This window comes from Chroicocephalus ridibundus, chromosome 20, assembly GCF_963924245.1.
Source record: "Chroicocephalus ridibundus chromosome 20, bChrRid1.1, whole genome shotgun sequence".
Classification (NCBI taxonomy): Eukaryota; Metazoa; Chordata; class Aves; order Charadriiformes; family Laridae; genus Chroicocephalus; species Chroicocephalus ridibundus.
In genome coordinates, this window is record NC_086303.1 from 4,731,389 (window position 1) to 4,743,751 (window position 12,363).

The 12,363-nt window shown below is 50.6% G+C and overlaps 1 protein-coding gene across 3 annotated transcripts in view; it reads left to right on the forward strand.

Moving 5' to 3' along the window:
• NFASC (neurofascin) overlaps positions 1-12,363 on the forward strand; it is a 100,497-nt gene that overhangs the window by 3,437 nt on the left and 84,697 nt on the right. The gene's annotated exons all lie outside the window — the stretch shown is intronic.

Consider the following 12,363-nt stretch of genomic DNA (forward strand, 5'->3'; position numbering starts at 1 on the left):
AATCTTTGTTGTTCCTTGGGTTTCATTTGCCCTTATCAAAATATTCCCTTGCATCTTAAAACCGAGCAGGCAGCTCAAACCAAGGATTGTATTCAGTTACAGTTTTTGAAAGGCTCTAGCAAATCTTGTCAGAGAGGTCTAGCTTGTCTCCCTGCCCTGTGGGTAACTCCTTTCAAAAATAATTTTCCTTATTTTAAATGTTGTTGGATGACTTCTGCTCTGTCTTCTTTTTTTTTTTTTTCTTTTCTTTTTTTTCCTCCTGCTGAAGCAGGTCATCCCTTCATTCTTTCTTTTACCTTTGCTGTCGAGGATAATTGTTGCCCAATTTTAGAGATCCAGCTCAGAATGAACTTGCTAGAAGTTGTTTTTATGCTAAATAATCCCCCTCCCCCCCCCTTTTTTTTTTTTTTAATCCAGATCTGAAAGAAACCATGCTGTGTTATTATGGATTAAAATAGAGGATTTAGACCTCGGCCCTGCTTATAGGGATCACCATTCCTAGTTAATGAGATAGGAGGAAAAGGATTAACAACTGAACAAATAGAGATGGTTTTGCGTGGCTAAACCAGGTAGAAGTTCCCAAGGATGCTATGCAGGGACAAGTCTTTGCCTTGCGCCTTTAGCTCCCCTCAGCTCAGTGTCCTTTGGATCTCACCCCATCCTCTTGCTGCCGGTGATAACTAACCGCGTCCTGTTCTCACTGTAGGAATGCAGCTGAGAAAGAACAGACCAAGGGCACAGGAGAGCAAAACATCCTGCCCTGGCTGGGGGCAGAGCTGAACAAAAGACTGGGTACAGCCCTTGGGAATAGGGAATGGAGGCTTTGCTTCAAAAAGCAGCATCTGGAAATCCTTTGCTAGCATCACTCTGCCTCTGCTTCTGAGGTCTAAACTGAAGGCTGCTGACTTCTGAGGCTGCCAGAGGAGCATCGGCACTGGAAAGAAGGTGCTTTTGGTAGAGTCAAGGTTCAATCTGGTATGGTACTGAGCACCTTCCAGTCCCAGTGACTCCAGTGGAATCTGAGAGGGTCCAACAGCTTCATACGCAAAGGCCTGTGCAGTCCAGGGTGGACCCACCTCCTGCCAGACCCTGCTCCAATGGGCAGTGCTGTTCCTTGTCACAGGCAACAAATAATCTCATGTTCAAAGCATGACATAGAAATAGCTGATAAATACTAGCATGGGCTGTCCTAGATGCTGCTTTCCCACCTTTGGAAGCAAATGTTGATCCTTACAGATGGCTAGTTAAAGGGAGCATAACCCAGAGGCTTGGTGCAAGGTGAACCTGGAGGTTCATTTGAATTCCTGGCAGGTTTTCTACTGTTTTATGCCTCCTTGACAGTAGATTTTGCTGTATTCCGGCATGAGGACTGATGGGTTCCTGCAGACATTCTAAGTCACAGCAAGCATGATACTGTCTCAGTGTCAGCCTGCATACTATATTTCTCCTGAAATGCCCTGGCACGGATGGGCAGGCCTGGCAGTTGCATTGTGAGCTGTGAGGTGAATATGAGTCCTTGAATCTGCAGAAAATGCAGTTAAATCCTCTTTCTGCTATGAAATGTTTACTTTTCCTAGTTATCCCAGTAACCTCAAGAAGCTCAAACTTAAAAGAAAATGTAGAGCTGTTAAAAATGAGGAGACCAGCTAAGGCACTGACTTGTTGCTCATGCTTTTCATTTATATTAAATAGTGTCTCTTTGAGGAGGAAAAGTGGCTTCTGTGTTCTAGGCGTTACTCAGAGAGCAGTGCTCTTGAACCAAGCATTCAGGCTCTGGATTTAATTTACTTGGTGTCCTGCATATGTTTGCTGCACAAGCAGGACGTTCACTCCCCGCTTTTTAAAGGCTTTTCGTCCCATGGAAGGTGTGTATTTACTGAAGAGACAAACCTGTAGATGTTGGTGCGCGCCTGAGAGAGCATCCCATCCCCAAATTTCAATGAGGAAAGGTGCTTAAAGGTTGATTTACTTGGCGTTAGCAAGAAAGAATGAAAATCGCCACGGGGCAGGGAATGATAAGGAAAGGAGTGTCCGCGGGTGGGAGACAGACCCGGCCCCCGCGTGTCCCTGTCGCCGTGCCGCGGGGCGCCCGGCCGCTCTCCAGGGTGCTGAACCGCCGCCCGGCCCGCGACCGAGGGGGCTCTGCAGACCCTGCGCGTTAGTCCTGCGGTGTTGATCTCCCTGGTGCTCCTTCTGTCATAGAATCACAGAATGATTTGGGTTGGAATGTACCTTAAAGATCATCTTGTTCCAGCCCCCCTGCCATGGGCAGGGACACCTCCTACTAGACCAGGTTGCTCAAAGCCCCATCCAGCCCAGAACACTCCCAGGGATGGGGCATCTACAACTTCCCTGGGCAACCTGGGCCAGTGTCTCACTACCCTCAGAGTAAAAAATTTCTTCCTGATGTCCAACATATACGCCCTTGTAAAAAGTCCCTCTCCAGCTTTCCTGTAGGCCCCCTTAAGATACTGGAAAGCTGCTAGAGATACTGCTTAAGATACTGGAAAGGCTCACTGGAGCCTTCTATTCTCCAGGCTGAACACCCCCAACTCTCTCAGCCTGTCCTCACAGCAGAGGGGCTCCAGACCTCGCAGCATCTCCATGGCCTCCTCTGGATCCACTCTAACAGGTCCATGTCCTTCTGATGTTGGGGGCTCCAGAACTGGATGAAGTGCTCCAAAACTGGATGAAGTACTCCAGGTGGGGTCTCATGAGAGCAGAGCAGAGGGGCAGGATCACCTCCCTTGGCCTGCTGGAGACCTGCTGGAGAAGGGATAACACGCATAGGTTGGAACAAGAGGATGAGGGGGAATGGGGGGGAGGGGATACCTCCCTTCCCCCCTTAGCATGGGTGTCCAGCAGTAACATAGGTTACCCAGAGGGGCTGGGTGGTCTCCACCCTTGTTGGATGGGTGTTTTAAAGACCTGTCTGGATAAAGCCCTGAACAATCTGGCCCAACCTTATAGCTGATCCTGCTTTCAGCTGATGGTTGGACTAGGTGACCTGCTGTGGTCCCTTCCAAACAGAATTGTTTTGTGATCCTGTTACCTTAAGGGTTTTCACCAGCAGGAAACAAAACAAGCTGCTCCCTCTCTGCATCGCTTTGAGAACCTTTTCCCATATACAAAGATTGACTACCCATCCTCGTATCACTGTGAAGCAGTTTTTATTGGATATTCACAACAGCTTTTATTGGATGTTCAATAGCCTGAGGCTAGGAGGGAGGCAAAGAAATTGCAGCACTCCCTTCTCACCCAACAAAGTGAAAAGGTGAAGACCAGCCCTGACTCTTGACTTGCTCCTGGAAGCTTTACACATAGTCTGCTCAGTTAATGAGGAGCTGCCTGTGCTCTGGTGTGTGAGTGGTGGTAAATGTCACTCTTCCTCAAGCAATTTAGATTATTAGTACTTGGAGCCAGCTTGCATCTTGTTCCACAGGCTCTTAACAGTTCCACAGTAGGGTATGGTACCACCAGCCGCCTCGCATTTAATTACACAGCCCTGTTTGTGATAGCTGGGAGAGTTACTAATATGCCTAACAGCACAGCGTGGCTCTGCAGTTGATAAAGACACATCTGTATGCTGAGCTCTACCCTTATTGAGTTAAGGGCACAGAAAAAGCTCTCTTTCTTGCTGTCACTTAAATGGTGTCAGGATTCGTGAAATCTTGCTTTCAGATTCCTACCAGACCCAGCAACAAAGCCTGCTTGTTGCAAGCTCATTGGCTTCTGTTCGAGTCCCTGTGACGTGTTCACAGATGTGTGCAGGCAAGTGGGAGGGAGGGGGGAAGGAGAAAAGTGACGCTTTGTTGCCATGCACGTGTGACAGCATGCATGGGACCCCTGAAGCTCCTCTCGGGCCAGCCCTCCTTTCATGACACGTCTGGCATGCCCCAGACCATGTTTTGGCACTGTCATTTTCAGCAGTCTGTCTGTAGTTGAATTGCAAGTCTTGCAGTGTGTCTGGGGACTGAAATCTTGTTTTATTTTTACTTCTCCCATTGCAAATTCAAAAGAGTGTGGCTAGGTAGGATTTGATGCCCTCTGCGGTGAAGCTGTGTATGTGAGCATGCACCAAGAACAACCTCTTGAAAACCAGATCAAATCAACTTAATAAATTGATAATCCTATTTCCTTCTTCCACTATACTGAGTAAATTTGGATTCTAATGTAAAATGTCTTAAGACTGAACTTTCTGTCGAAACCAACTGCTCCTTCCTTTATGCCCAGAAAATCTGAAGTTAGGGTTAATTCATACATATATTAATTTATACAAAATAGACGGGCTGCACTTATTAGAAGACAAATATGTGTACAGGAAAAGTGTCCTTCAAAATATTACGTTGCATATCACAGCCTGACATGTCTTATTGACAGCTCTGGTATCCAGATGCCAAAGCCCGCAGGGTTTTATTTGCCAGCAATATCAGCAGCTGGGTCCACAGCTATGTATTTTTGGTTGACCTCGTCTGAATTCTCCTGGCCACGGTGACAGCTGTGAGGCTAATCTGGCTTGAGCCCAGTATAGCAGGCTTCTCTCTAACGTTGTATTTCATGGACTCCACTTTCCTTGTCTGCCTTGCGACTCTAACCTTCCTCTCCAAATAGACCAACCTTTCTAGAGAGCCTTGGTTTTGGAAGGGAGGTGGGACTGGTTCCTGTGAGTGCCAGGAGATGCCCTGCGGAGCTCTAAATGTTCCTGGCAGGCTTTTTACTCAGGAGATTGCTCTGTTTGCTCAGCTGTAATGCTTCTTGCTTCCCCCTAACTTGCCTTGCAAGACAAACAAATGTGAATTATGTTTATGTCCCTAAAACGCCCCTGATCCATGACGCAAGCTAATATATTTAAGAGACAACTTTATCACAATTAAGAGAGGAGTTAGGGACTTACGTAAGAATAAATACATCTCTGACTGCAGAGCTTGGATCAAGAGGCTGCGGAAACAGGTTAGTTAAATTCAGTGGGGCGACTGGGATTGTCACTTCTGGGGAGGGGTGGCACTTCCCTGGAACGGCGTAAATGGGGGCTCCCTCCAGTGAGTCTCAGCTCTCTCCTTGGCACCCAGTTGTTCCCAAGCACCTCTTATCTTGGGAATTCCCTTGCTGCTCTAGATGCTTCCCAAAGAGCAGGTTTATAATGGCAGTTTTATAATGTCCAACAGCACGGTCCCTTTGTGGAAATCAAACTCGCCGTAACCCTGTGATGTAGGGTTGGGGTGGGGGGGAAGGGCAGGAGCTCTTGGTTGAAGGGACTAGTCAAAGCAGGAGAGCCTGAGAATGAATTTTAAATAAATGTATTGCCTCCTAGACTCAGCAAACATATAATTAACAATAAGATAACAGGGTGGCTCTACAAGGCAGCTAATCGCATTTTCAAATGTCAGCTTGTCAGCTCTTATTTAGTCTTCACTCAATCTGGGCTTTGCCAGAGCAGCGTCTGGGTTTAAATGGCATTTCCCTCTCCTGGCACCATGGAAGGATCTTCTCCTTCCTTGTCGTCAGAAATCTCTGCTAGCTCCAGCTCCTGGTTTGCTTCACCTTAGGTGTGGTCTTTCTTGCTAGAATATGATATTAGTCCACTGGTTTACATGAAAAAAATTAAATAATAAAAAAAGGCTTTGCAGGCGTAGAAAAAATAACACCACAAACAATAGGAGACAGCCCTGCAGGCTGCAAGGGCTTGCAGTACATCAGCTGCCTGAGAAGGTCTTGCAAGCGCTTTCCTCTTGCTACAAGTGATAAGATACCACGATGCGAGATGGGTGTGCGGCTGCCCTGGGCTCCACACCCTCCTTGGCGCGCTGCTTGTAGGGGCCATCAGTGGGGATGGCTCCACCCGGGCTGCTGTTACGTGGGCTTTGTGACACAGGCTTCTGTTTGCTGATGTCAAGGTGGGAGCTGGCGACGTGGGGACAACCTGAGATTCCTTGGATGGGAAGAAAATCGTGTCACCTTTGCAACTTGCTGACTCTGCTGCTGACAGATAGCTGAAAAGCTCTGTGCTCTCCTGCCAGTCCTCTGAGTAACAGCTGGTGCTTTTGAAACTACATGAATTTAAGGTCAAAGAAGTGTTGGGATATATGATCCCATAGTAAAGGTTGTTTCACAGGAATGACAGAGACCTCTAGAAGGGGTAATAGCCCTCTTTCTTTTCAGCCCTTTTATTTTCTTGAAATGGCCACTTAATTGATGTTCCCTGAGCTGAGGAGGTGGAGTGGGGTTTCTGGCCTTGTGCTGGCACCCTACAGGCGTGGGTGCTGCGTGGGTGCAGGGTATCATCCCAGATGTGAGGGTACCTTGGCAAAACTCAGCCCCTGTGGAGAAGGCTGGTGTGTGACCGCAGGCAGGAGCTGGGAAAGGAGCACGGGGACATCCCAGGGGATCCATCCAGGGGAGGGTGAGGAGCCACCTCCCCGGCCCCTCGACAGCCTCCCCGTGCCAGGCAACTCGCTTTGCTGTGTTTCTGGTCCCCATCAGCGTACGCGCCGTAGGAAGCGGCGCAGCAGGTTGCTGTCGTGGGAGGGCGTTTAACCTGCGCTGCCCAGCGCGGCCGTATCATGGCAGGGATTAGCATCACCCTCCTGCGTGAAGCAGACAGCGCTCACGCCGTGTCAGCTCCAGCCACGCATCACAGCAGCACAGAGTGAGCAGCACCGTGTCACTTCCACTCAGCACAGCCGGGGACAGTGGCCTCGCAGCTGACCAGCGAGTAACGCCAACACCGGCCCCCCCTGCGCCAGCCTGAGCCTGTGATAAGTAGGGAAATGGCACTAATGAACTTTTCAGTGTCTAATCCCTGACATGCTTAGGCAGGGGTGGGTTGACTTGACTTAAGGATGGCTCTGGACCGCCTGCGGTGGCAGAGAGTGTCCGTGGAGCTAATGCTGCCTACTTAAGGCTTGGAGGCTGGGAAGTGCTCTGCATTAGTGTGTGTAGTCACGCCGGGGGTGGCTTGTCGGGGACGAGCGCTGCCCTCCCTGCCCTGCAGCTGGCTGTGGGCGTACGAGGGCCAGGCTCCAGCATGAGGTGGATCAACCGGCAGGAGAGCAGCAAAACTTTCAGTTCCTCCTAATCCCTCAAAATCAGACCTCCTCTGTGCACCGCTCCTCGCTTCACTGCAGTGCCAAACTCCGCGCACAGCCTCGGAGCAGCGCTGTGGGAAGGGAAGGGGGTGGTTTTAAAGCACAAGTCCCAGCTCTGTGCTCAGACATCCAGGAGGGACTTGAGCTGGTGCTCTGGAAACCCTTGGAGCTGCTGGCCCTGAGCAGGGAGGTCAGGGTCCCTCGGTATTTGTGGCCCTTCCCAACCTCCCAGCCATCCCTGGCAGCGACGCCCCATGAGACTCATCGTCCCCAGCTCGATGCAGGGGAGGATTTTGCCTTCGTGACTGCTCTTGATGGAGCAGCCCTGTGCGGAGTGACGGGGCTGCAGGGTGAGAGCGCTGAGCCAACCGCAGGCACCTCGTTCAACCTTCTTGTGGTCACGGCCTTGAAGACAAAGCAACTGAAAAGAGGATTTCTGAAAGTTTTTTGCTTTGCTTTCTCCACATTTCAAGGTCTGGTTCCATCCTCTGTTACTGCAGGATTGTTCCCTAAACCACAGCTAAATAGGGATTGAAAATATTCCATAGGACAAAACCAGAAGTCCTTATTCTAATCCCAGCTCTGCTACCAGCAGGCTGTGACCCTGAACCAGCCCTTTAGATACGCTGCCTCAGTTTCCCCTTAGGTGGGTAAGGAGGATTGTCCATGTTGTGGGAACTGGTACATGTTTTCTCATGTCAAGAATCCTTGAGGCCCTGGGCGAGCAGGAAATATTTATTCTGTGGGCTGTTGAATGCTTTGAATCACTGCCTTTGCCTGGCTCAAGTCAACATACGTCAATCAATTTGCAATAAATCCTGGCTCTCAATCGGGAGGAGCTCTTTCAAAATCAAACAGAGCAGGCAAGCAGCAGGGATGCGGTACGTGCGCAGCCATGGAAGTTACATGCCAGAAAGCAAAAGAAAAAAATGCTTCTCTACAATGGAAATGCAGTTTCTGCCTGATGCTGCCTATTGTCCAGTAAAAAGGGGTTTGTTGGGCTGCGCTGGCGACTCTCCTGGTATTGATTCTGAACAGATGCTGAGATGCGGGAAGGCAGATGGAGCCCCGCAGCGCAATTACCTCCCGCGATGGGGTGGGCAGCGGTGGCCAGCTGCCACGTGGGGTTGGTGGGAGGGCTGGGGTCCGGCCCGGGCTGCGATGAGCCTTTCCCCACCATCCTGCGGTGGGAGAGGCTGCGGAGGAGATAACACAGTCCTGGTCTCGGGCGAGTGGACCCGACACCTGACTAAAATCCTAATTGTCCCGGTGCTGAGGGACCCCGCGCCGCGCAGAGCGATGTGTGCCACCGTCTTTCTATTTCTGAATTGTAATCTGTGACAAATCCATAGTCGTCTTCAGCATTGGGCTCTAGAGGGCTTTTGGAGTTGCGTTGCCATCAGAGTGTGCTCGTGGTTAATTATAGCCCCGTGCCAGCAGCTGTGGCTCCCGTGGATGGAGGGAGGGAGCAGCGGGGACCACCGCTGCTGGATGGAGCAGGATGGACCTGAGCACTCCCAGTACAGCCTGGGCTTCATCCTGCTGCTCTGACCGCATCCTTGGCATCTCTGTGCACATCTGGGCTGTGGCCAGTGGCCGAAATCCCATTCTCAGGTGCTTTTTGGGTGCAAAGGACCCAGAGGGTCCTGCCCTGCAGCTGAGCATCGGGATGGGAGCCGGGGGGTGGATGTGGGATGTGGACAGGGGTTTTTGGTGTGAAGAGTTTCTAAGCTAGAAAAGATAATTGAAATGAGAATACAGCTACAGCTGGGATCCTGGTGGCAGAGTAGCAATGCGTCAAGAGCAAGTTAAAGATGTACTAAGCTGTTAATTGGGACTTCTGGAGGGTTTTTAGAATCCAGCCTCAAGTGTTAATCAGGCAGATAAAAGGCATCTTCCTCCTGGCGAGGAGCTGAGGCAGGAGAGGAGATGACTTGCCTTTAGCCATGGGTAAGATGGGAATTCCTGGGTTTCACACTATATTCCTACCCCTTCCTCATGCTTCCTTCTCTGAGTTACGGCAGTCTGTAAGCTTGCATGAAGAAAAGTGATCCTGCCTGACAGCAACACGTCCCGCTGTCTGCGCGGCCAACAGCTTGTGTGAAATCCTGCCTCCCCCCATAAAAAGGGGCAGCAAACAGGACAGCAACGCTCAGAAACTGCACCAAGCACCAACCGCAGAAGAAACCAACTGCTCTTCCTCCGCAGTTCCCTTCGGGACAGAGGCAGAAGAGGAACGGGGTTGGTTTGTTCTGGCCAGAAACTTTGTGGGATTGTCAGACTCACGCTGTGGGACCATGCGGGAGGTTTGCAGGGCTAATCAATCAGAAGGCAGCACTATGTTCGCTCTTGCGTGCTGCCATTTCAAGGAACATGAAGGGCGTCTTCTTTAATAAACAGCTTTATGCTAAGTTCGAGTAGTTTCCTAGCTGCTGCCCTGGGCATGTTTAGTCCCTGATAAAGCACCAAGCCCGAGCTGCAAAAGGAGCTCAGGACTTTCCCTGCCATCACTGCTGGCTTGTGGGTCCCCACCCCATGGAAAAACTCATCCCATCCCCTCCCCAGCAGCTAATTATCTCTGAAACATGACCAGTTCTAAAGGCCTCTCGGGGCTTCTCTGGGGGGAAAGAAGAACCAGCTCCAGTGGGCTCTTCCTGCTCGGTGTAAGCCTGTAAGCAATCAATGGGATTTCAAGGGTCCTGAAAAGAGAACATGGCTCATCTTCCCTGGGGAGCCTTTATTCATCCTCATTATTCCCTATCTCCCAGGCCTGCAGCTTGTGCTGTCCCCAACTTAAAGCAATAGAGATATTGGCCTGAGTTAATCCCCAGTGATTTCATTCATCTTTGAGCAGGGATGGATTTTTGCTGGCAACCAGCCCCGCTTCCGACCACCTGCCACTGCTTTCAGTGGCATGGCTGAGGCCGTCGCCTCCTGCCAGGCTTTGCGTCTCGTCCTCCGCACCTCTGTAACGCGCTGTCTGGGCCGTCCGTCACCGAGCAGACAGCGTCCGCTATACGATGGGAAATTTTTCATGACTGCAGTGCTGGCAGCGCCCTGCTGCTGTCTGGAGCCGTGCGGGGAGCAGATCTCTCCGGCTGCTTTTGTGCCGTGAGGATGATGGTGCTAACGTGCGCTGTGCATCAGCGCGTCCCGTGGGAATACGCTGCGTTGTAGAGGTCGGGAGCGAGGATTATCCACAAAGGTTTGGTGGCTCGCTCTCCAGGGTCAGCGTAATGTCCTGGGGGTGTCACTGGGAGATGCCACCCAGACGCTGCAGCCTCCGCAGCCCGTGGAGGGATGGCAGACGGAGCCAAACCCCCTCCGCTCCCGCGGGGGGAAGGGAGGATGCTGTGGCCTCACCAGGCTGGGCGCAATGGCATCACCAGACCTAACAATTCAGGGCATCTGGCGAGGTTTTGTGTCTCTGGGCGCTGTGAAGTCTGGCATCCTTGGCAGGAGGAGCAGTTCTGCCATGCTAAACCCCTAAGGCAGTGTGAAAGGCGGAGGGTCTAGGGCGAGCAGCACGGCCGGCAGCGAGAACGTGCCATTATAGCTGGCCTTTTGCAGCGGCTGCTGTTGTGTCCCCTCCAGATGTGGCCCGTCAGCCTCATCCCCCACCTCAGTGGTGACGGAGCGGGCTGAGCCACCCCATGGCATGGAAGCATGGCTTCCACAGCCCTCTGCTCTGCTCCCCGTTCTCAACTGTAGCCCCGCATCGCCTTTAGTCTCTTTGATACCATGGTTCAGCTGAAGACCTGCATTAGGCAGTTCTTTGCAGATTAAAAGCAATTAAGTTTTTAAACTCAGATCTTACTTATATCTCTGTAATGCGTATTCTTCGAGAGGCTGGATCATGTTTTAATTTCACCAGATAGCAGGAAGGCATTGCTTGAATGAATGCAGGGAAAACCAGAGAGAAATAACTAGTCAGTCGGTAGGCGTGTGGCTTATGGTTTCAAAACCCGAGGCTTGGTCCTGCTCTCATTGTCCCGTTGCATTGGATCCCTTATCCTTCTCCCTTCCAATCCCAATTTTCTAGTGGTTTGAAATCTGTTTGGGTTTGCTGGCTTGCCCGTTGGGCATTGCCCAATCCCAATAATCCGGATCAGCAAGGCTGGCTCTGTAATTATCTCGGCAGCTCCTCTGGGTTAATGAGACATACAGACAGCAGAGTGGAAGTGAAAGCAGTTTGTGGTGGCTACTGTTCCCTTTGCAGGGGGGGGAAGGATTTGGGGGGGTTTGTGGCGGCTGAGGTGCGTTGTGCTTGTGATTAAATTAGCTGCCACAAATAACCTTCTGATCAGTTGTTTGAGGCTTAAAGTTATTAGAATGGTAATTGCTACTAAAGGGTAAGTTTTGCAGCACTGGGGTGGGGGGGGGATTGTGTGCTCTTGTTGGCGGAGATAAGAACATACCCCTTGGCATACGACATCCAGTGAGCGTTAATACCAAACACTTGGGAGACGGGAGCCAGAAAACAAGGGAGATGTTGCTGTGTTTGCTCCGAAATATCAGGTTCTGGGTATATCTGAGCTGGGAGGAAGGTGCGTCCTTGGAGGGCACCTTGGGAAGCAAGAGAATTGAAGCGCTTGCTCAAAAAGGTGTCACCCGAACTGTCCCCAGGGCTTAGACCTCTCGGCACTGAAGCACCTCCTCCCTGGAGGGCAGCCAAGGCCACAAAGACTTCTCTACTCCCACCCGTTTAATCAGGAAAATGGAAATAGCATTTTAATAAGATGGTAATGAAGTTGTGGATCAGATTCGTCGATTCCTCATTTGAAGCTACAAAGGGGAGCTTTGTTTTTTTTCCTTGGGTTTATCACTTCTGCTCTTGCCTGATTAGTCGTAATCTTCTGCTGTCCTTCACTGGGAAACTCCCTCTTTTATCCCCTGCAAAAGTCTATCCTTAAGTTCGTGTACGATCCTCCAGGGAAATCAGGCCACCTATATTTCATTTAGTGACTTCAAACAATTAACCTAACAAAGATTCCTCTCTCTCTCCCCTCCTTCCCCCATCTGTTTCCTAATTACCGCTGGAACTGGGATACACACGCAGACTCTGCCCGTTTTTTAATTTAATCACCTCTCTCCGGTGTTTTGTGCTTGGCTCTTTAAAAGCTGTGTTTCGCTATTGGAGAAATAGTAAAACACGGGATGTACCACGAGGGCGAGTGAGCCTGAAAAGGGTCTCAGATTCAGACTTTTGGGGATTTTGTTCATGTTGGAGCTGGAATGCAGAATAACTTCAGCCCTTCTCGTGGATCGGAAAGCGTGG